Here is a 24,093-nt window from a genome sequence, read left to right on the forward strand (position 1 = left end):
TTTGAGTGAACCACAGATTGTATCACCTCACATCCTGTTCTCCTTTTTCAACTATGCACTCATTTGCACAACTTTGTTTTTGCACAGATCCTGGATTTCACCAACGTTCAGATCAAAACTTCTGCATTTAAAGTAAAATTATTCAGATCTGGATCCTGTATCAAACCGTCCACTTTGACTCACCCCAGTCCAGTTTCGGGTTTTTTTCCTGAACGTGCTCAGTTCTGATGAAAGCAATGCGGACTCATTTATTTCAGTAAATACCTCATATTGATGAAAGTGACTTTAACCCCTTTTGTAATTCCCTGGAACATCTGCAGACGAGCACCGGCTTGTCGGATTTCATGCTTCTACACATGGCTGCCAGATCATGTTACAACACATTTCCTTCCCTGCTGCCCGGCAGCTACTATATCAGATCATTCCAATGAAATACAGCACTGCAGCCTTAAATTAGATGGTATAGATAATGTGTTTATGAATTCACATAATATTTTTAGCACTTTTATTTCACTATTCTTGTCATTTTTTAGAACAAAGCAGGTGCATTCATCTTCAAACAGCTTTTTTGCCTCTTGTAGTTGCTAGTTTTGCAGCACATTTCCAGCAGCAGCTGATAAACGCTCTGTCCAACACCTCCAGTACATAAACCATTTCTTTATGGACACAGAGACATTGTCGTGTCAAGTTGCACCATTAAACAGGTTATTTGTGAGTTTTTCTGTTGGTGGTGATTGTTGCTTGTCAAGAGCTTCAGCCATTGTTGTCTTTATAATACAAGAGGTTACAATAAGTTGCTTAGCAGCTATGTCTTCAGGCAGAGTGGAGGCTACAGTGAGTCGCTATGGGAAAGTGCTAGCTGGTTAGCATGCTAACTTCAGTAGAAGAAAAGACGGTATAGAGACAAGAGTTAACACTGATGTTGCTTTCCACCTCTGGAGACAGAGGTTTGATGCTGAAGTCACCACATTTCTTCTAGGCTGGTGAGTAAACAGCTGTTAATGTTAACGTTAGCTCGGTAGCAACAACAAAGCTTACAAATAGCTCTCTGCCAACTTAGCTAGCAGCAAAATCTGATGATACTCAGGCAAGTTCTGGAGTTATAAAGAGAGTCGCTGTCTTTTTTCTGAGCAGATTCATGGACGTTTATTCATGACAGACACTGGAGATAATGATGTCACTGGGAAATGTACGTCGTACTGAATCTAAAAACATAAAGTGACGAAATATCAGAAATGAAAACCGGAATATTTCAAGTTCAACGGTCAATATATCATCACAATATCGAGTGTTTTTACCTATGAAATAAAAAAAGGGGGACAGTCCCGGTTTCATGTAATTTGATCATGGTAACTGTTTTACTGTAATAACCTATGGTAAAGGCTGACTTATAAAATGACGACTCCCTACCTGGGAAGCAGTCGTGAAGTCTGACTGTCTGTCTATTCTTCAATTATTCATATTCCTTTAGTTCTTAAGTATCCACAGGTCAAAAGAATCAAAAGGTTGTAAATATTGAAGCTGAAGCTGCTACAGCGAGCAGCCAGCCCTCTCTGTTGGCAAAAACAAGCACTAAGGTACATGTTTGGTTTTACGTCACAGTTAAAAACGGGGACATCTGGTTACCCTAAGATAATGATATCACTAGGAAATTTACTTTGCACTGAGTCTTAAAACCTGTTTCATGTCTGTGTTATCTGAGAAAAAGTAGCTGTAATTTCTGAAGAAAATATGTCTCAGCTGGAAATGATTCTTAGTGATCAGATGTTGAAGTCTCTCATGTTGAACACTTCCGGTCTGAAGAATCATTGTGTGTTGGGACATTACACTTACATAATTACATATTACACAAACCTTTGGCCTTGCACATACACCGCAGTGTGATACATTAATGTGTCACCCTGAGGACCATGAAAATTCACAGAAAATCTAATGATGATTTTTATGACCTTCCTAGAACCTGCTGGTGTTTCCACCACAGCTTCTGTCTTACTAAAGAAGGCTTGAGGGGGCTTTTGATGAATGAATCACATGGTGGTTTTCTTAAGTACCAGCATCTTATTTCCATTTGATGAGCTTTTTATTTCCTCTTTGATAAAATCTCCTCTTGTGGTGTTGAGTGTGCAGGACACAGTACGTGCAGCCTGAGCGCTGCTGAAAAAGCATCTGCATTATCTCTCTGTACAGAGGGGATCAAACTCTGTATACTGTTAGTTTCAAAAACAGTAAAGACCTTTAGTGTTTCTATCTTGACTGTGTTGATGTTTCTAATCATTTGGATTGTTTAAGTTTTCATTGGTAGAACGGGCATCATTGCCAGAATCTGGAGGTGGTTTGACGTTGGCAGCGAGCCGTAGAGTCACTGTGGTCACATTTATCTAAAACACGTCAAGTGGATCTTTACCCTCCCAATAATCTTCTCTTCGTCTGAACCAAGTGTTGCCCAACCTCACCTTATCTAAACAATGGTTTACAGATCAGATAACCATGACATAAACTTCATCACAGTTGCCATGCTCAGATATTCATTTTAAACATGTTTGCGTCAGAGGTTGGAGAACATCCTCTATCATCCGCCATCAACATTTAATCTGACGTCAGGTTTGTTTAATGATGGATTTGGAAGTGAAGGTTAAAATCGAACCTCTGACTGACCTTGACCCCACGTTGGAGCTTTGAGCAGGTTTTAGCAGAATATTCAGCCTGACAGAAACACAAACCACAGTTCTTTATATTCAACAGGAAGAGACTGTGCTGGATGTAAAAGGGTTTTGGTTTGAACCCATGAAACTAGAGCTGTGTCCCAGTTCAGGGTCTCATCCTTCAGACGCTGTGTTTGAAGACCGATAGACTGTCCCATCTCAAAGGCTCCTTCAAATGCACCTTTCTTTTAATTTAATTAAGTTTCCAACATGTGGATCCTTTGTGGTCGAACTTATCCCAAGATTCATTACGCGCCGGTAATGAGCCGCTGCTAACGATGCAACTGTTAAAACCAAGAGAAAAAAGTTACGTGTTGTCAAGGTTGCTAAGCGACAGGAGGTAAGGGCGGGATATGAAGTGAAGGTGTTACATTCACATGCTGCATGTTTAACATATTAAAAATACCTGCGGCATATTTCCATTCCCTTTGTGTCACTGTGAGCTGCAGCAGAAAGAATCAGAAGCATCTGAACCTGCTGCAGGACGAGGACACCATCAGCATGACACACACACACACACACACACACACACCTACACACACACACACACACACACACACACACACACACACACACACACACACACACACACACACACACACACACACACACACACACACAACACACACACACACACACACACACCTACACACACACACACACACACACACCTACACACACACACACACACACACACACACACACACACTACACACACACACACACACACACACCTACACACACACACACACACACACACACACACACACACACACACACACCTACACACACACACACACACACACACCTACACACACACACACACACACACACACACACACACACACACACACACACACCTACACACACACACACACACACACACACACACACACACACACACACACACACACACACACACCTACACACACACACACACACACACACACACACACACACACACACACACACACACACACACACACACACACACACACACACACACACACACACACACACACACACCAGTGGGATCATTGAGTGTGGGAGGAGGACGAAGAAGATGTGTCATAAAGACTTTCACGCTTCTCTCAACAAAGTATGACATTCCTCACACTGTACATTCATACATACACACACACACACACACACACACACACACACACACACACACACACACACACACACACACGCAGAGTCTACTGTACCAGTGTTTCCAAATATGGCAGTCAGCGAGGCGAGTCGTCTGAGTGAAATGTGTGATGGTACATTAATGGTGTGGTCATATGTCAGAGGTCAGAGGTCGGCTCATGACTCTTGTTGACTGTTTAATGCAGAGAAAAGTCAGGAGAGAAATCAGCCTGAAAATGACGCTTTAAAATCATGAATTAATCATCACCTGTGTGTGTGTTCACGAGGTCAGTGATCTGTTGTGTTTGATATGAAACACACACACTGTCACCTGCATGTAATATATTATATATATGTTTGTAAACATTTCTGTTTATTGTGTATTTTTTATTTTCTCTCAAAAAGTCACTGAAACTCAATTTGATGATGTCATCGTGTTTTTGAACCTTCTTGTTATTCTGCGTTTGACAATTTTGTTTTTGTTTCATTGTAAGTTTCTGTGGTTTTGTTTTTGTTTCGTTTTCTCAGTTTTATTGATAAAGTGTGATTTAAATAATTGCTTGTTTTATTTATTAAAGAGATAAATAATCAAAGCCTCAGTCCACAGAGAAATGCACTCAGCCTGTATTCAGACACTGAGCCTTGAAACCAGCCGTCAGGACTTCTGGAACTTTGTGATGTCACAACGAGAGGCTCCTCCTCTCATCTGATTGGCTCACCGACCTGTTGTTGCTAGAGAAAACACTGAGATGAAACCACACAGAAGAAGAAGCTTAAATTGTGCTGCAGACATGATTATAACTGATTCCATAAAGTGTCTTTAAATAAAAAGGTGTAATGTATAAATTTAAAAACTCCATGAGGATCCATGGATGTGACTGAAGAGTCCGAATTAAAAACAAGGTTCAGAGTTCAATGTTTTCACTCCACAAGTGAAGCAAAGACTCAAACACCCACTGAGTTTTGAACGGATCAGCTGGTCGTGTATTTACACGCCGCACACCAACATAAACACACGCAGCGACCTGTGACCTCTGTGTTGCATCACCTGCATGCTTTTACCCTTTTTTTCTTTTCTGCTGTTGAAACGATTCAAGTGAACGGTGAAGTTCTGTGCAAACCGTCCCCGACGTGTTCACACAGGCTCGCGTCACAGCGGCGGCGTTGTGTAATCGTGTGGTGTGTAACGGAGCAGTGAAACCGGTCGTGTTTCTCAGGAACCACATGATTGTAGGAAATACTTCTTATTCATTAGAGCTTTTAAAGAGTTTGAACAATGCCTTCGTTTCCATCAGTGCCCTGACACACTGCTGCACAGCTGATCAAAGTGTTTCAAGTCTCACTCGGTGGTTTTGAGCTGAGGAAACTGCGAGCTGCAAACCGACCAATCAGAACAGGCCTTCGACAGCAAATGATGCAGAACACACACGACCAGTGCGATGGTCAAATCTTATTCTTGCTCTAATGTAGAGACTTTCATTCACTCATTCGCTGATGTCGTCAGTGCGGCGGCCCAGAGAGCTCCATACTGCAGCTACAGAAAACACATGCTAATAAACAACAACAACAACAAATTCAGGGTTTCATCATCGGCACACGAGCAACAAATACTCTCAACACAACAGGAAGTGTTTCCAGGGGGACACTAAACAGTGATGAACCAGGCTGGGGCGCACCTGCCTGGATGTGTAATGATGCATCCACGTGCTCTTGTTGTTCGGAGCTTTTAAAGTCGACGAGTGTTGAACAACAGCTGCGTCCATCACTTTTCACTGTCCCCCTGGAAACACTTCCTGTTGTGTTGTGAGTACTTGCAGCTCGTGTGTTGATGAAACCGATGAAGACGTTTTCTGAATTTGTTCTTTGTCTCTTTTAGAGTTTTAGTTTTGTGTCTCTCTTGTTGTCAGTGTCTTTCCTACATGGGAAATACTCTCCATTTAATCACCAATAATCTGGCAGCGAACAGCCGAGAGCAGAGTTGGTTAAAACTGAAAAGAAACCAGAACGTCTCATTTCTGTTCGGCCTTGGCGGCCTGGGTCGCACCTCCTTCGCCGTCGTACACCGGCCTCTTTGCGGCCTCTGAATCGGGACACAGCTGTAACATCTGCAGACTCTCAGTCTTGCTCTGTGTTACTGAAGCTGTACGATCCTCTGGACTTTCACCACAGGATCTGAACCTGAACACGTCGACCAGCTGAACATGTGGATCTGTTCTGTGAGGATAACTGCACTTCTTGATGTGAGGTCCTGAGTGCGGGACACTGTCTGACAGATGTGGCTGTAACTGAATATGAAAATCCAGATGTTGAAGTGGAGCAGTGGATGATAGCGGGTGGAAATCTCTTTTTTTCCAGCCTGACAGAAACAGATGAGACTTCATGTCTCTGCACGTGTTTCATTTCAAACAGAGACGGTGAAATGACCTCAGGGCTGCGTCTGCCGGCGGCCACTCACAGCTTCCACACGTTCTCGCTCTGCTCGGGTTTTTTCCTTTCTTACTGTAAAAGATGGAGAGACTCCTTCTTCTCCTTCAGTGGCTGAGCTCAGCTTGAGTCATGGTTGTTTGACATTACAGTAACGCTCTCTAATCCTGCCGACCACCGAGGAGTCATGGACCGTTTCAGTCAGCACTTTAATCTGCACACACACACACACACACTCACAGACACACACACACACACAGACACACACACACACACAGACACACACACACACACACACACACGTCCACTGTTGGTTCGCACTGATCCCGGGGCTGTCAGGTCATTATGGCGACCATGTGATGTGGGTCACTGTTGTTGTTGCGCGATTATTCTGATCAAAGACAGTTTTGATTGGCCGTGCTGGCTCATCGCTGGCCTGTTGCCATGTGAACCGGCGTACGTGCAGGACCGGGCGACCACCGGCTGCAGGGGGAGGGGAGGGGGGGAGGGGGGTGTTGCGGGGCCACACAACCCCACTTTCACTGCAGCTCCGCCCACACAAAGACAAAGTCGCCTCAGAAACCAGGTCACATGTTTATTCCTGGACGCTTCGTCTCTGTCGTTCATGATGTTTGTCACTTGTTATATTTGCAATAAAGTTTTGTTTTGTTGATTTCGAGCCTCTAATGACAGAGACACTGAAACCACGAGGGGAAAATAGTTGATAAATAAAATTTGTTTGAGTCAAATTTAAACAGAATAACACAAAAACCGAATATAGAGACACTGATGAAGACCATGTGATATGATTGAAAGCTACAGAAAACCAGATAAACAAACAGAAAATAACATTTCCAGAGTTTTGTTTTCGTTCCAGACACGACAGACAGAAAAACACCACGAGACTTCTGTCGCTGAAGCAGGAACCAAAAGAATTTCCCTCAAAACATCACGAGCGTTTCACACGTTCCAGATCTGGTTTTTCCTGTTTGTTTTTTGACCCAATTTTTAAACCTTCAACCTTTGATTTTCCTTTAATCTGATACAAACCTTCTTTAATAAGAAACAGAGACTCACACTGACGCTGCGTTGTTGTTGTTGTTGTTGTTGTTGTTGTTATTTTAAACGTCTTTAGCATCATTGTAGACACAGTTCCCCAGATTCAGCCTGACGTGTTGGAAACTATGATAAATATAAATATGAGCTGTAGGAAGGTGCAGCTCTCTTCTGCCTCACTGTCTCATGGGGCTTTTAATGAGAGAATATAGAATATATATGATACAGACATTATAGAAACACTTAAAAACATTTCGGTGCAGCGTCGCTGTGAAAAACATCAACTGAAAAGTTTGAACAATAAATTGTGGAGCCAGAATCGACTAAAGTGATGCTTCTCAAAGTGAAATATAGAAATATAATTACATATATATTCACTATAAATCCAAGAATGCATGAATATTCTGGGTTTCACAATAATAATCTTTATAAAGCACTTTTGTAAAGTTACGTTACAAAGTTCTTTACAAAGAGCAAAAAATAAAATCAACAGATTTTCAAAGAGAAGAAAAAGAGATAAAAGAATAAAAACCAAAACAGAGTCATTAGAAGAGAAACAAAACAATTCCAGGGAAAGTGAAAGTGTTTTCACTCAGTCGACCCGGTTTCCTCGGGACGACGGTTCGACCACAGACTCTCGCCCCGGCTGTGAAGCGGTGAATATGGAACTGAAAGCTCGGGGACGAGACCGGGAGAGCTGATCAATAACATCTTTAAATCTGTTCTGAGACGAACCGAGCCGGAGGCGAGAGGCTGAAACTGAGTGACGTGATCAGTAACGTCTGGTCGAGACACGTAAGAAGACTCATTATTTAAAAGTTAAATAATAAAACATGTTAAAGTCTGATGTGGCCCCCAGGGACTAAACCGGGGGGGGGGGGGGGGGGGGGGGGGGGTCAGTTCTTCAACTTAAAGAATTGATCAAGAAAATTTTCTTTGAAACAAAATCTTTATTTAAACCTTCACTGTGTTTTGTTTTCACAGCCTCAGAGATTATCTCCATTATAGAGTTAAACCAGAGGTGGTGGTGGGGGTGGGGGGGTGGGGGGGGGGGGGGGGGGGTCCTGACCAATCCCAGATGTTTGTGGTCAGAGCAGCGCTGCAGTAGCTCACAAAGAGCTGCTAAAGCCTCCAGACACACGCGGCTTTTCACAGCTAACCCCGACCTCAGCAAACCAAACACACCGGCTTCCTGGCTCTGAGTAACTAGTGGCGGACGTCAGCAGCACCGGCCCCGGCCCGACGTCCACGGCTCATCTCACAGAGGAAAACACACACACACACACACACAGGGGATCGTTTATGTCATGCTTCCTGTAAACGCCGGACTCTGACCGACAGGCGGAAAATCCCAATATCCTCTGAGTTGGAGGAAGTTTGAGCGGTTGATCATCTGCTCTGACAAAGAGATTCCCGTCCTGAAAGTAAAACACACTTTCATGTGTTGATGCAGCCGGTTCCTTCATAAACACACGGCTGCGGAAAAACATCTGACAGAAGGGTGACTGGCAGTTTCTCAAATTCTGAGTTCTGCAGTTTGAAATAAAAACACAGTGGATGAAAGTGAAAGATAAAAACCTGAAAGCCTGAGGAAACGTGGGTTTCCAGTTTAGCCTTCAGGGGGAACTCTTATTTAAAAGTTGTGACAGCGAACGCACCTTCAACCTCAGACTGTGTAAAGCCTTAGAAACAAATGAAAGAACCTTGAACTCAACACGACACTTGACCTGGAGTCGACGCAGGTAAAGGTGAGGCGTCGTCTCTCCCTGACAGTCTGACTGCAGCATCTTCACACTGTGTATTTTCTACTGATGTTCGTTAAGTTGCATCGTCCCTGTCAAATAAACAAACAAACAAACAAACAAACAAACAAACAAACAAACAAACAAATAATAAAGAGAGGAGGCTCTGAGCCTCTCTTCTGATTGGCTGACTGTTTTCTGAGTGATCTAATAAAAATAAAGCAGATTTCAGGTAAAAACACTCAGAGAAACCAAATCCTGCAAGGTTTGGATGGTGGGTCCAGGTGGGCGGGGCTTGGTGACTGCTTTGTTGTGACATCACAAAGTTCCAGAAGTCCTGACAGCTGGTTTTAAGGCTCAGTTTCTGAATACAGGCTGTGTGCATTTCTCTGTGGACTGAGGCTTTGATACTTTCACAGTATTAATATAGAAGCTAGAGCTGATCTATAATCTATAATCACACTACACATGGACACAGACCTTTACACTGGAGGAGCTGTGATAAGACACCAGCTCTGGGTCCTGACCATAAAGAGCCTTCTAACGGTGGTGATGGTGAACATGGACTAATATCTTCTTAAACCAGGAAGAGAACAAACCACCTTGTTCTAGTAAAGAAGATTAAAACAGTCACATTAGATTAAATGTCACATCATCACATCGTCCAGTTTGAGCTGCGTCCTTGTTTGTGGTTGACGCTGTTTGAATCACGTGTGCGTCTCTAATATTTAGAGCGGCCATGACAGAGTGTAAACACATGACACGGATGTGGCTGTAAAAATAAACATAAATAAAATGTGGGTTTGATGTAAATTAAACTTTATCTGTCATCGGACTGTTTGTGTTGAGACACTGTGAGTTTCAGTTTGTGGAACAGGAGGTGAAACTGCTCAACAACAACTTTCCACTGAACCCAACGGACGAACGAGACGAGGTTCTGGACTTGCATCACATTTAGTCATTAACTAATTGGAACTAGAATAAAAGCAGTTGAAGGTAAAGGTGAACTTGTGCCAGCTCTGCAGACGTCAGGTGACGTCAGGAGCCAATCAAACAGCAGCTCAACAGGTTTTCTTTTCTGTTAATGTCTCTCCTGTGAGAGTCACTGAGCTGAATGAAACTCCTGCAGGTTAACTGTTTCAGCTCAGACACCAGATCTAATGATGCCTCAGACAAAAGACTCCAGATATCTGCCTGAATCCAGATCAGATCCAGATCAGATCCAGATCAGATCAGATCCAGATCAGATCCAGATCAGATCAGATCAGATCAGATCCAGATCAGATCAGATCCAGATCAGATCCAGTCCCGGCTGCCCACATGCACCACTGACCATCAACACTCATCTGTTCCATTTTACAGGGTTGTCATTGGCTGAGACGTGTGGGAGTTTGTGATCTTTGTTTTTCATCTTATCAAACAAGCTAAATGAGGCTGAACATTTAGCAGTCAGCTGTGCAACATCTGCAACAACATCCCTGACAAACACTGAACCCACTGCGACACACTGAACTGTTAACGAGACAGAGAACATCTGGAGAACAGTGGTGGACCTGGAAATCATCTACAGTCTCTTTTAATGGAGTAAAAATGGAGCCACTGACGATCAGCTCTTTGATTAAAAACAGAACCAGTCGCCTCCTCGTAGACAGACAGACAGACAGACAGACAGAAAGGCAGAGACAGGCAGACAGACAGACAGACAGACAGACAGACAGACAGACAGGCAGACAGAAAGGCAGAGACAGGCAGACAGACAGACAGACAGACAGACAGGCAGGCAGACAGACAGACAGACAGACAGACAGACAGACAGACAGACAGGCAGACAGACAGACAGACAGACAGACAGACAGGCAGGCAGGCAGGCAGACAGACAGACAGACAGACAGGCAGACAGACAGACAGGCAGACAGACAGACAGACAGAGAGACAGACAGGCAGGCAGGCAGACAGACAGACAGGCAGGCAAACAGACAGACAGACAGACAGACAGACAGGCAGACAGACAGACAGAAAGGCAGACAGACAGGCAGGCAGACAGACAGGCAGACAGACAGACAGAAAGGCAGACAGACAGACAGACAGGCAGACAGACAGACAGACAGACAGAAAGGCAGACAGACAGACAGACAGGCAGACAGACAGACAGACAGGTAGACAGGTAGACAGACAGACCGACACTGATTTCTAACACACAGTATTTGCTGGTGCAGTTTAGTGTCACTGTGACAAGACGATTGGTCACTCATGTAATTGTTGACGATGTTGATAATGTTTGTCAAACTTCCCCAGAAGCTTGTGTACGTGACCTGGACCAGGAAGGAAACCAGGAAGAGAGAAAGAGTCTCTGCAGCAGGTGGAATGAAGTTCAGGTCAGTAGGTTATTACAGGTCATTTATCAGCTGCAGCAGCAGCAGCTGAGAGATGAGCTGCAAAATACCCACAGAAAAAAACTAACGTCTGTTAAAGTGTGACTTTATTTTTAATATTTTCACCACTTCATCTTGTCGTGTTCCTACAAACAAAACTACGGCATGACTCCGCAGGTCAGCTGTTTGAGTCCGGCAGGGCGAAGCGTAGTGCGCTCGTGCGGATGGATACGGTTGTTCGTTCACAAACTGTGGTTCCACAGGAAAGGGCTGTTCGACAGAAGACGACTGTGCAGCCTGTTCAGAGCATTAACACCAAAGATCTCTTCTCATGAGCTGGAACATGTAAGAAGAGTTCTGTCTTTCAACCACAAATCACCTTGAAGTGACATGAGCCAGGAACCACAAGGAAACACCACACCCACAGAAAGCTCCATAAACTGAGCCACTCCAGGCGGCGAGCCAACGACTGCTGAATCAGGGAGTTACCTGTCGGCTGAAAAACCCTGAGGTGATGTGATCGCCCTCAAGTGTTAAAATAACTTCCACTGCTCTGTAAATCTGTAAAAGGGGCTTTTAAACCTGCGGCTGATTGACAGCTCGCCGCTCTGCTCCGTGGAAAGCAGGTGCAGGTTTCCAGGTGTGTGACGTGCCACCAAAGCAGGATGGAGCTGACGCAGGTTAACTTCAGTCAGCTCATGAATAACCTGCAGAGGCTGAAGTTTCGGTCGGAGGAGAAGAAGAAAAGGAGTGTTACACACACATTTCACCTGAACGCCTCACAGTTTGCCTCATTTAGAGTTCATTTGATTCTGTCTCTCGTTAGTGTCGTTAAGACGGTGCAGGAAGCTCCAAATGTACGTTACACCACTGCAAACCACATGTGTCAAGAAGAGAAACACATCTGGACACCTCTGTCTACAGAGTTCATGTTCATCAAAAACTGCATTGACCGTTTGTGTGTTTCTCTTCCCTGTTTCATCATAACATCTTAGATAGCAAAATAAGTCCGGCCCACACCTGGGCCACATGCTTGTTTTCTTCTGGCTGAGTAACCCCCCGGGTTCCACGGCCCAAATCTGGTCCATATACAGTACGATTGTCAGCAGCAGGACTCTGTCCAGATGTGGAAGGATATGGGCCAGATGTGGGCCGAGGATCCAGGCACCTGGGCGACCTGGGCAATGACCCTGTGCATGAAGCCAGATCCATTAAGAAATGGTTTTCCCAGTTTGGTGTGGAAGAACTGGACTGGTCTGCACAGATCAGGACGAACTGGATCAGGACTGTGAGACCTGATCACCATCCGTCAGTGCTGGACCTCACTGACGCTCTACTGTGTCTGGATGGGAGCGAATCTCTGCAGTTGGTTCAACATCTGGTGGAAAACCAGGAGAGTTAACAGGTTAACGAACTTGAGTTTGCAGGTTTGAACACATAGCGTTCGTTCCAGCAGCCATTGTTTTCCATTTATTTAGCAAACAATAGAAACTTCCTTGAGTTGTGGAAATAATCACAATGAAAATCACTGCAGCACTTTACACCAATAACCTGGATTTACATGCTACATGGACCTGAATGAAAAACAAAGGTCACCTCATACAAAATTGTGACAGGTTCATCTTTATAATATCTCTGTGAACCCTGAACATGAGCCGAGCTTTGAGGAAACAGAGTGTTTAACCACACCTCAACCACACTTCCCAAGAAAGTCAAATATTTATAATGTTATCACATGTCCTGCGGCGCGGCTCTGCTTCTGTTAGCGCAACTGAGCTAAAAGTACGGTGGCCCTGAGAGCTAAACTTCAGACAACAAATGCAAACAGACAAAAAACAAACACATTCAGAAAAACGTCCTCATCAATTTGACACGTGCGTCAAAAAATAAAAACACACAAACGTGCTGCAAATACTCACAAAACAACCAAATACAGAAACACGCTGCAAGTAGCACAAACAACAACGGAAGTGTTTCCAGGGGACACAAAAAAGTGATGCACTTGCATGGATGTATTATAATACATTGTTGTTCAATGCTTTTACTCTCAAAAGTCACAAATCATTGAACAACAAGTGCATGTCGCACAGAAACACTTCCGTTGTTGTCTGTGCTACTTGCAGCGTGTTTTCCTCTCAGCCTCCGTGTAAAACAGAAATACAAGACCTGATGGACATGAACACGTACGGAGAAAAACATAAGACTGAAATCACATGACGAGGCTGAGCGGCGGCTGATTGGACGAGGAACATGTTTATGAGCAGATACTGTTTTAAAAATTGTGGTATTGAAGGTTTTTGCACAAAGTTGATGCAAGTGACAAAGTTCAGAAAAGAAAGAAGAAGTTATAATGAAACAATCACACTGAGATACATGTGCACGCACGCACACACACACACACACACACACACACACACACACACACGCACACACACACACACACACACACACTGCTGCAGCACTAAAGAAGGTATGTATTCCACTAGGGACACCACAGGAATGTCACCCATTGATAGGCAGGTTTCCTCTGAATAAGTATTAGAAACATGCAGATTGTAAAATGAGATCATCATCGTATCACAAACGCTTCCACAGAAAAAATATTTCTGTTTCGGTCTGAATCTGTCTCTGTGGTGAAAATAGAATCAGCTGGTGGAACTGGATTCTTTCTATAAATAATGTGGTGGGTTTTTTTTCCTCAGGAATTTAATTGAGCTTCTGAACACAAAGAGTGAGAAATAATGATTAAACAAAAAAATATGTGTGTGTGAAATCTTCACCAGGTTTGTGCTGTCAGTGTCTGAATGTGTGGGAACCGAATGCACACACACATTCACCTGTGCACACACCTGTACACACCTGCTGTGAGTATGTGTCCTGATTGCTCTGCCAGTTTTTAACTTTCAACACAGCTGTGAATCACAACGCACGCGCGCACACACACACACACACACACACACACACACACACACACACACACACACACACACACACACACACACACACACATGCTTTCATGGGAACGTTGATAGAAGCCAACTGTCCTGCTCATCAAACTGTCATCGTCGCGCTCTGAGGTGACGTTATGTCTTTTTCTTCTTCTTCTTCTTCTGTTCACAACACCTCAGCTGTTAAACACGTCTCTGTCTGTTCTCTCATCTCCGTGTGATTCTCTGTTTACGTCGAGGTTTATCGGTGCTCTTGACAACAGCTGATGTACGTTTACATCAGCTGATTGTCATCTGTGATAAAAGTCTCACAGATCAAATTAAAGTATGATTTATCTGTTTATCACATAAACTAATCAGTCATTCTTTTGGTCACGACATGGTGAGAAACATGAAAATATATTTTTTAAAGCTGCTATCACAGGCAGAAGAACGTGACAACACTGACGTATTATTCTACTTATCATAATAAATTTGTGTTTTCATGATATTGTTTTATTTTGATAAATATAAAGAAGAAAAGTCCAGGATATATATGTTCCCTTTAGTGGCAGTCATTGAGCTGCCCTGTTGCCTGAGTGAGCGAATGAAAGAGTGGGGTACGGTGGCCCTGAGAGGTCAACGCACTTCAACTTTGTGCGCTGCAAATACAACACAACCAGATATACGAACACGCTGCAAGTAGCACAGGTGACAACTGAAGTGTTTCCAGGGGACACTAAAAAGTGATGGACCTGACTGGGACGCACTTGTTCAATGATTTGAAAAGCATTGAACAATAATGTATTATAATAAAACCATGCAAGTGCACCACTTATTAGTGTCCTCTGGAAACACTAGCATTGTCATCTGTGCTACTTGCAGCGTGTTTTTATTTTTTGTGCATTGTGACACATTTTGTTGCTCAATGCCCAATTGTGACTTTTGAAGTTAAAAGTATTGAACAAGTGCATCCCAGCCAGGTCCATCACTTTTTAATGTCCCCTGGAAACACTTCTGTTGTGTTGTGAGCATTTGCAGCTCATGTGTCGTCAAACTGTTTTCCGGATTTGTTTGTGTTTTTTCTCTTTCTGTTTTCTCAAGTTGCAGTGTGTTGAGCTCTCAGGGCCACCGTAGTGGGGGATACCAAATGGTGATTACTTGTCCCAAAGCCACACACTATATAGAAAAGACCTGAACAAGACACGAGACACACAACTGAGAAACACTGAGACTAAACCAGATGAAAAAGGTGTCCCAAAACTAAAACTAGCAGCTAAAAGAGGTTTAACTGAGGAGCTTTGATCCGATTTCTTGATTCTGTTGCTCAAAGGGTTTGAGCATCGTGAGCATTTACTGTCAGTAGGAGTTCATGCGTTCATCCACAGCAGCAAGACAGGTGCACTAACTCCCTCAGCTGGTCTGCTCCGAGGAGCTGCTGTTTACAACCTGACGACACGCCGCCACATGTCAGACCTCCAGCGCAGACAGGACGCCCACGCTACATCTACAGAGGTGTTTCCTTTCAGCTCCAGCGGCTCGGGCTCGTGTGGCGAGGTGATGTCAGTCAGGTGTTTACGGCCTCTGCTCTGCTGCTGTAAACTGACTGTGTGTCACTACACTGTCGTCTCCTGCAGTGACGTAATGTTTCTGTTCACGCTAATGAACAACACGGTGAGCTCAGACACACGACTTCATATCACTGAACACACAGACGCATAAAACAGACTGAAAGTTAATATGAAATATGACAAATCCACCCTGACATCATTCAGCCTTGACGCAGACTGTATCACCTGCTACAGGTGTTTTATTAGAATCTGATGTGTTCGTCACTCTCGTATTATTTCATAGTTTATGACTGGCCCTATTCATTTTTTGCTGATACTTTTAGACAGTAAGTAAAAATGTGTATGATTTTATATTGTATATTATATTTAAATGAGCTATTTGTAGGTTTTGCTATTGCTATATAGCTAGCATTAGCATTAACAGCTGTTTACTTACCAGTCTTGCCAACAGCTTCAGCCATTGTTGTGTTTACAGTACAAGAGGTTATGATGCGTCCTCTGACCAGCTCTACTTCTTGACAGCAGACCGGGCGCTACACTGACTCGGTATCGGAAAGTGAGCTAGATGGTTAGCATGCTGACACCAGTAGAAGAAATGAAGTGAAGTAGAAATAAAAATAAAACAAGAGGGTTGTTTTCCTCTGCTGGAGACAGCGCTTGGCGAATAAAGGCATGAAAACAGGTAAGTAAACAGCTGTTAATGTTAACGTTGGTTATGTAGCACTAGCAAAAACGTACATATAGCTCCTTTAATTTTGATCTATATCTTATTTTTCGCTTTGTGTTGTTGAGTTTTTAACCTCAAGAATTTTTTTTATCTGAGTTTGACGTTTCCGGGTAAATACATTAAAAGAATCATCCCTCATCCAGTGAATATATATTTTTGAGACAATTAACTTTATTTTTTATATTCAAATTCACTTAATCCCAGGCGCCAGTTGCACAAAACACCTTAAATTAAGATTTTCCTTAAAGTGTTACTAAAGGTAAAAATAAAAACAGTCACACAAAACACCCTTAAGTCTTCTCCTTAAGGTTTCCTTAAAAGGTTCACTGAAGTATTTAAGGTTTTCTCCTTATCTTAGTCTTATACTTGGAGGAATCACTTAAAGTCAATTAAACCACTGAACAAAAGACCTTAGCAACCAAAGTAGGAGAAAAGCTAAAGGTGCCTCTGACTCTGTCTTAACTGCAACATGAACTGAGTTTATGGTGATAAATGAAGGTATTTGACCTTTTAAGAGATTCTGTGCAGCACCCTTAAGTAACTCCCTCAGCTAAGGAGAGATTAAACCTTTTGTCATACCTAAGTAGAAAACTGAAGGTTTTTTGTGCAACCAGATCCTTAAAGGACTTTAAGTATTTTATTCTTAAATATTAATTAGGATGGATTTACTCACTTTACTACTTCAATAAGTCTGAGTCACTATAACTAAAATTTCATAAATTGCCACAAATATTTGTTATTCATTCTATTTCATTTCGTTGAAGACTGAATGACAAATGTGTTTATACAGTATAAAGCACTAACGTTGTATCAGCCCAGTCAGGTTATGTTGCCGACACAGTCACATACTGAGGCATGTACAGACACATTCACCGTCTCACAGTGAAACCAGCCTGTCACATTTTTCCTCCGACAGTCGCAGACTTGTGTGTGTTTGTTTTCTCAGCCTGCGTGGGCTGAAGGAGGGATTACCTCCTCTCTGAGTCACTGCTGCACTTCAAAGACCTCTGCTAAAAGTAACCCCCCCCCCTCCTACCACCCGCCCACCTCACACACACGGACACACACAGCGACACACACCCAGGCCTCAAACAGTTTCCCACAAAGTCTCAGGAAACACAACAGCGTGCTGGTGGAGGGTTTCAGAGCAGGTTGAACCAGAAACTGATGTGTTCACTGTCTGATTATGCAGAAATGTGCTGCACACCAGTGGAAGAAGACGTCTTCACATCCTTTACCTAAACAACAGCAGCAATACCAGGGAAAAAAGTAAAAGTACATAAGTGTTATAAGCAATGTGTATTTTAAGAATTAAAAGTAAATTATAATGAGAAACTTCCTTGTAGATAATAAGTTAGTATCTCAGAATAATGGCATAGCATCCAAAATTAATGCGAAACCTTCTCAAAACAAGTTATTATCTCAGAATAGTAAGAAACAAAATACGGTATTTAGTTTTATGTAAGCAGAAAAAAGAGAAGTATTAAGCTAAAGTACAAGTACAGTATTTGAGTATGTGTTACTTTCCCCCTCTGCCGCACACACACAGAAACACACTCAAACACACTTTAGCGACTTATTTATTAGACTTAATAATACAGACAATGAACAGCTCTCATGTTTGATGTATCATTAAGGCAACTGGACAGTTTCAAAAACATATTTTTGCAGAAATGCTCTGCAGAAGTTTCTTTTTGTGGTGGTTTGAATCCGGTCCATTACAAAGATAGAGCTTAATGTCATCAGCGTATCAGTGAACATGGTGACTGAAATTGAAGGAATTTAAATTGTCCTCCAGCAAGAAACATCACCCAAACATCAGCATTGTGTCATGTCCTAAATCGCAAACATTACCAGAACCTAAACACACAGAGGTCAAAGGTCAAAGGAGGTGACCTTTGAACCAGAAAATATCTGTGCAACCACTGATGGTCATTTACACAGAGAAAAAGTCTCTCTCTGCTGTTATGTCAGACTCTGACACTTGTCCAACCAACATGGATGGAAATAGTTTTTAGGAGGGAGTGATAACAACTTGCAGTTCCTCCACTGTCTGTTTCCTCGTCCACTCCCTCCAGGAGCGTTCAGTTTCTTTGTGGACACAAAATAGCGTGAGCGAAAATATCTCACGCCTCCATCAGGCCACCACACACTCCAGCTGAGCCTCCGATGCTCCACCCACAGTCTGGACCCTCCAGGGCTCCTCCCCTGTCCGTCCCCAGGCTGCACCCAGGCTCCCCTCACCCTCGTGGGGGTGACACACTGCCAGGTCTGGGCACTGGCTCTGGAGCTCTGCAAGTACAGAAGAGAAATATTTTCAAAACTGAACCTTGGAAAGAAAAAGAACAACAGATACAACAATTAATATGAGTTTGACTTCAAAAAGAGACAGTTAAAATTGATCATTATGATCATCCAAAAGAAAGAAGAAAGAAGAAGAACAACCTGTCCACTGTTTGCTGTGACACAATAATCTGATATGACATTAATCATTTATAATTATTGCTCCCTGAACTCACTCATGTGCCACCTGATGAAGTTTTTCCAAGACGTTTTTCAAACAACATGCAAGTTGATTAACGATCGGTCTGCATGACACCTTTTAGTTCACACTGTCTTTTTTCCAGTGTGTAGTTTTGTCAACCTTAATATTAGTTCATCACAAGATTAAGCCTAAATAAATATTAACTTTGAGAACTCTAATGAAGTTTATCACACTTTTTTAATCAGGGAATAAAATCTAATTTCTAACGTGAAAAGCAAATATATGGACAAATGAACTAATTCAGTCAAAGAAGCAGCAGATCTTTAGTTTTTTAAAGCTAAATGTAAACTAACTAACAAAAAACATTTTCATTAAAAAGCCAAAATTTACACTTGTATATGTGTAGAATTCCTGTATATATTTAGTACATAATAAGCATTTGTCTAATTATTTTCTTGTTAAAAGCAGACAGACCTGTGCAGGTATACGTCTCCTCGGTGTAGATCTGCAGGAAGACGAGTGCAGAGAGGAGCAGGAGCCAGCGGTGGGCCTGGTCCGGGGCCTCCCTCATCGTGGGCCTCCTGCTCTGAGAGGCCGGATACAGGACCCGGCGTGGGCGGCGAAACCGGGGAGGAGAGGGATGCAGGGAGGAAGATGCGGAGGAGGAGGAGGTGGAGAAGTTACTGGTTGCTTCCAAAGGCCCCAGGGCCACAGGGACCGGTCTGCAGGAGGAGGAGGAGGAGGAGGAAGAGGAGGAGGAGGAGGACATGACTAATGTTTGGGGATGACAGTTGACTTCTTTTGTTTCCGGGGGTTTTTTCACTGATTTCTGTTCATCCAGACTCCTGCAGGCTGCTGCCTCGTCTTCTCTGTTTCTTCTTCAGTGGAAACCTTCAGCTGCTGTCGTCACTCAGCATCCTCTTCTTCTCCTCTTTCAGATTCTGTCTTTCCCCCGTCTTCTCTCCTTCAGTCTCTCTCTCTCTTGCTCTGGAAGTCTCTCTCCATCACCAGGCTGGATCTAACCTCGGTTCACAGGCTGTTTAAATATGTGCAGAGTAGGTGTTGTCAGCTTGCCTGTGGCCAGGTAAACCCCGCCCACTGCTGGAATTATTGTTGTCTTCAGCTCAAATTTTGGATGCACGCGAACTTCTTCTTCTCCCCCTCCAAAGAAAACTCCTCCACCTCCTCCTCCTCCTGCTCCTGCTCCTGTTTCTGCATCACATTTCAGTGCTGTGGGGAAATCCCTGCTGCAGCCGCACGACAGGCATCGAGTCAGGGTCATCAATCACCTGAACGTCTTCTCTCAGCCAACAGGCCTCGCAGGAGGAGACGGGACGACTGATCAAACATGTTGCTTACACTTGTCTGATCACATGTCTGTGAGTGAGTGCATCCACAGGAGACAGCTGACCTGCAGTCATCTCTGACACTCGCTGACAGACGGTGGGAAAGTGTGTTCAGGTTGTTCAAGGCCTTTGAGTCCAACTGGAGTTTATTGATCCTATTGTAAACAGTTAAAGATCAAAACATATTGTTTCCACTGACTGCTAAAAGCTCATGAGTCACTCCCTCTGTTGCTCCGGGTCACATGTTCCCACACCCCCCTCAATACGCACTACAGCAGCAGATATGGATTAATCCGCCTCTGAAAATAGTCCCTAACAAACTTCCTCCCGTGTGTTTGATAAAAACTACAGTGAGCAGCTGTTTTAGTCTTATAAAAAAAATGAGACGGTCTGGTCTACGGAGGATTTTCACTCTGCGTCACCAGCTTTTCCCGCCCTTCCTGAGCTGAGCGCAGAGCTGAAACACAATACTTACATGAAACAGTGTGATCCTCTCTGACGGTCTTTGCTTTCATTACCGGAACGCAATGAATCCTGGGAGTTAGCTTTCATTACCGGAACGCAATGAATCCTGGGAGAGGCTGGACACCGAAGGATCTGAGGGTGAATCTGGCCGCTCCGCTGTGACGCAGTCGGACTAACACTCTCATCACATCTGTTGACTAGAAGAACATTTGAACAGTTTTTTAATGGGAGAATGAACCTTTGCAATAAAAGTGAATGTCATCATCAATCGGGTTGATTCTGTTTGAACAAGCGGAGCATCGTCAGCATGATTACATTGTTTTGACGGAAATGTTGTTTATGTATCATTGTAAAAATGATGATATTGAACATGTTGGTCAAATATTCTCAGGAAACAAGTTTGTCTTTCAGCAAAACATCCACTAGTGACTCCAGCATCTCCTCCTCTCCTCTCTCCTCTCCTCCTCTCCTCCTCTCCTCTCCTCCTCTCTCCTTTCTCCTCTCCTCCTCTCCTCCTCTCCTCTCCTCCTCTCTCCTCTCCTCCTCTCTCCTCTCTCCTCTCCTCCTCTCCTCCTCTCCTCTCCTCCTCTCCTCCTCTCCTCCTCTCCTCCTCTCCTCCTCTCCTCCTCTCTCCTCTCCTCCTCTCCTCTCCTATATCCTCTCCTCCTCTCCTCTCCTCCTCTCCTCCTCCTCCTCCTCTCTCCTCTCCTATATCCTCTCCTCTCCTCCTCTCCTCCTCTCCTCTCTCCTCCTCCTCCTCTCTCCTATATCCTCTCCTCTCCTCCTCTCCTCCTCTCTCCTCCTCTCTCCTCCTCTCCTCTCCTCCTCTCCTCCTCCTCCTCTCTCCTCTCTCTCCTCCTCTCCTCTCCTCCTCTCCTCTCCTATATCCTCTCCTCTCCTCCTCTCCTCCTCTCCTCTCTCCTCCTCCTCCTCTCCTATATCCTCTCCTCTCCTCCTCTCCTCCTCTCCTCCTCCTCCTCCTCCTCTCCTCTCCTCCTCTCCTCCCCTCCTCTCCTCTCCTCCTCTCCTCCTCCTCTCTCCTCCTCCTCTCCTCTCCTCTCCTCCTCCTCCTCTCTCTCCTATATCCTCTCCTCTCCTCCTCTCCTCCTCTCTCTCCTCTCCTCCTCCTCTCCTCTCCTCCTCTCCTCCCCCTCCTCTCCTCTCCTCCTCTCCTCCTCCTCTCTCCTCCTCCTCTCCTCCTCCTCTCTCCTCCTCCTCTCCTCCTCCTCTCTCCTCCTCCTCTCCTCTCCTCTCCTCCTCCTCCTCTCCTATATCCTCTCCTCCTCTCTCCTCCTCCCCTCCTCTCCTCCTCTCCTCTCCTCCTCCTCCTCCTCTCCTATATCCTCTCCTCCTCTCTCCTCCTCTCTCCTCCTCTCCTCTCCTCCTCTCCTCCTCTCCTCCTCTCTCCTCCTCTCTCCTCCTCTCCTCTCCTCCTCTCCTCTCCTCTCCTCCTCCTCCTCTCCTATATCCTCTCCTCTCCTCCTCCTCTCCTCTCCTCTCTCCTCCTCCTCCTCTCCTATATCCTCTCCTCTCCTCCTCTCCTCCTCTCCTCTCTCCTCCTCTCTCTCCTCCTCTCCTCCCCTCCTCTCCTCTCCTCCTCTCCTCCTCCTCTCTCCTCCTCCTCTCCTCCTCCTCTCTCCTCCTCCTCTCCTCCTCCTCTCCTCCTCTCTCTCCTCTCCTCTCTCCTCCTCCTCCTCTCCTATATCCTCTCCTCCTCTCTCCTCCTCCCCTCCTCTCCTCCTCCTCTCTTCCTCCTCCTCCTCTCCTATATCCTCTCTCCTCTCTCTCCTCTCTCCTCCTCTCCTCTCCTCCTCTCCTCCTCTCTCCTCTCTCCTCCTCTCTCCTCCTCTCTCTCTCCTCTCCTCTCTCTCTCCTCCTCCTCTCCTATATCCTCTCTCTCCTCTCCTCCTCCTCTCCTCTCTCCTCCTCCTCCTCTCTATATCCTCTCCTCTCCTCCTCTCCTCCTCTCCTCTCCTCCTCCTCTCCTCTCCTCCTCTCCTCCCCTCCTCTCCTCTCTCCTCCTCCTCCTCCTCTCTCCTCCTCCTCTCCTCCTCTCTCTCCTCCTCCTCTCCTCCTCCTCTCTCCTCCTCCTCTCCTCTCCTCTCCTCCTCCTCCTCTCCTATATCCTCTCCTCCTCTCTCCTCCTCTCTCCTCTCCTCCTCTCCTCTCTCCTCCTCCTCCTCTCCTATATCCTCTCCTCTCTCCTCTCCTCCTCTCTCCTCCTCTCTCCTCTCCTCCTCCTCTCTCCTCCTCCTCTCCTCTCCTCCTCCTCCTCTCCTCCTCCTCTCCTCTCCTCCTCTCCTCCTCTCTCCTCTCCTTGCGTGTGGACCTGAGTTTTGTTTTCCTCGTCTCTCCTCAGGCTTCGACCACAGAAACTCTCACTGAATCTTCTGGAATGTTTCTGTGTTGCTTTGATCGCCTGCCTACCTCTCTCTCTGCACGCAACACACACACACACACACACACACACACACACACACACACACACACACACACACACACACACACACACACACACACACACACGCACACACACACACGCATACACACACACACACACACACACACACACACACACACACACACACACACACACACACACACACACACACACACACACACACACCGCTGCATGCAACATACTGCACATCATTATTACATTATGTGAAGTGCAGTAATTTAACACACACAAATTGCTGCATGCAAAGTGTCGACACCAGTCATGAGACACTGGTTCCAGTAAACTGTTAATTACTGTAACACACACACACACACACACACACACACACACACACACACACACAGCCGACGTCCTCTCTGCAGTGTGTTCACTCTGGTTCAGGTTCAGGTGAGATCTAACAGGTGAGGTGTTCATGGTTGCAACAGAACCTGAGGTGACTGTTGATGCGATGTTACCCACTTTCTCCAGATCTGTCTGAACAGGATGTGATGCCTATAACACACACACACACACACACACACACACACACACACTTACACCTGATCACAACAGGTGCACATGGGATTTGTTGTGACATCACAAAGTTCCAGAAGTCCTGACGGCTGGTTTTAAGGCTCAGTTTCTGAATACAGGCTGTGTGCATTTCTCTGTGGACTGAGGCTTTGATACTTTCACAGTATTAAT

General features: G+C 44.7%; 1 pseudogene; it reads right to left on the reverse strand.

The window, feature by feature from the left end:
- Positions 1 to 21,370: 21,370 nt before the first annotated feature.
- Positions 21,371 to 23,214, reverse strand: LOC130169275 (trichohyalin-like; annotated as a pseudogene).
- Between the last annotated feature and the right edge of the window lie 879 nt (positions 23,215 to 24,093).

The sequence above is a fragment of the Seriola aureovittata genome, chromosome 5, assembly GCF_021018895.1.
Source record: "Seriola aureovittata isolate HTS-2021-v1 ecotype China chromosome 5, ASM2101889v1, whole genome shotgun sequence".
NCBI classification, from domain to species: domain Eukaryota; kingdom Metazoa; phylum Chordata; class Actinopteri; order Carangiformes; family Carangidae; genus Seriola; species Seriola aureovittata.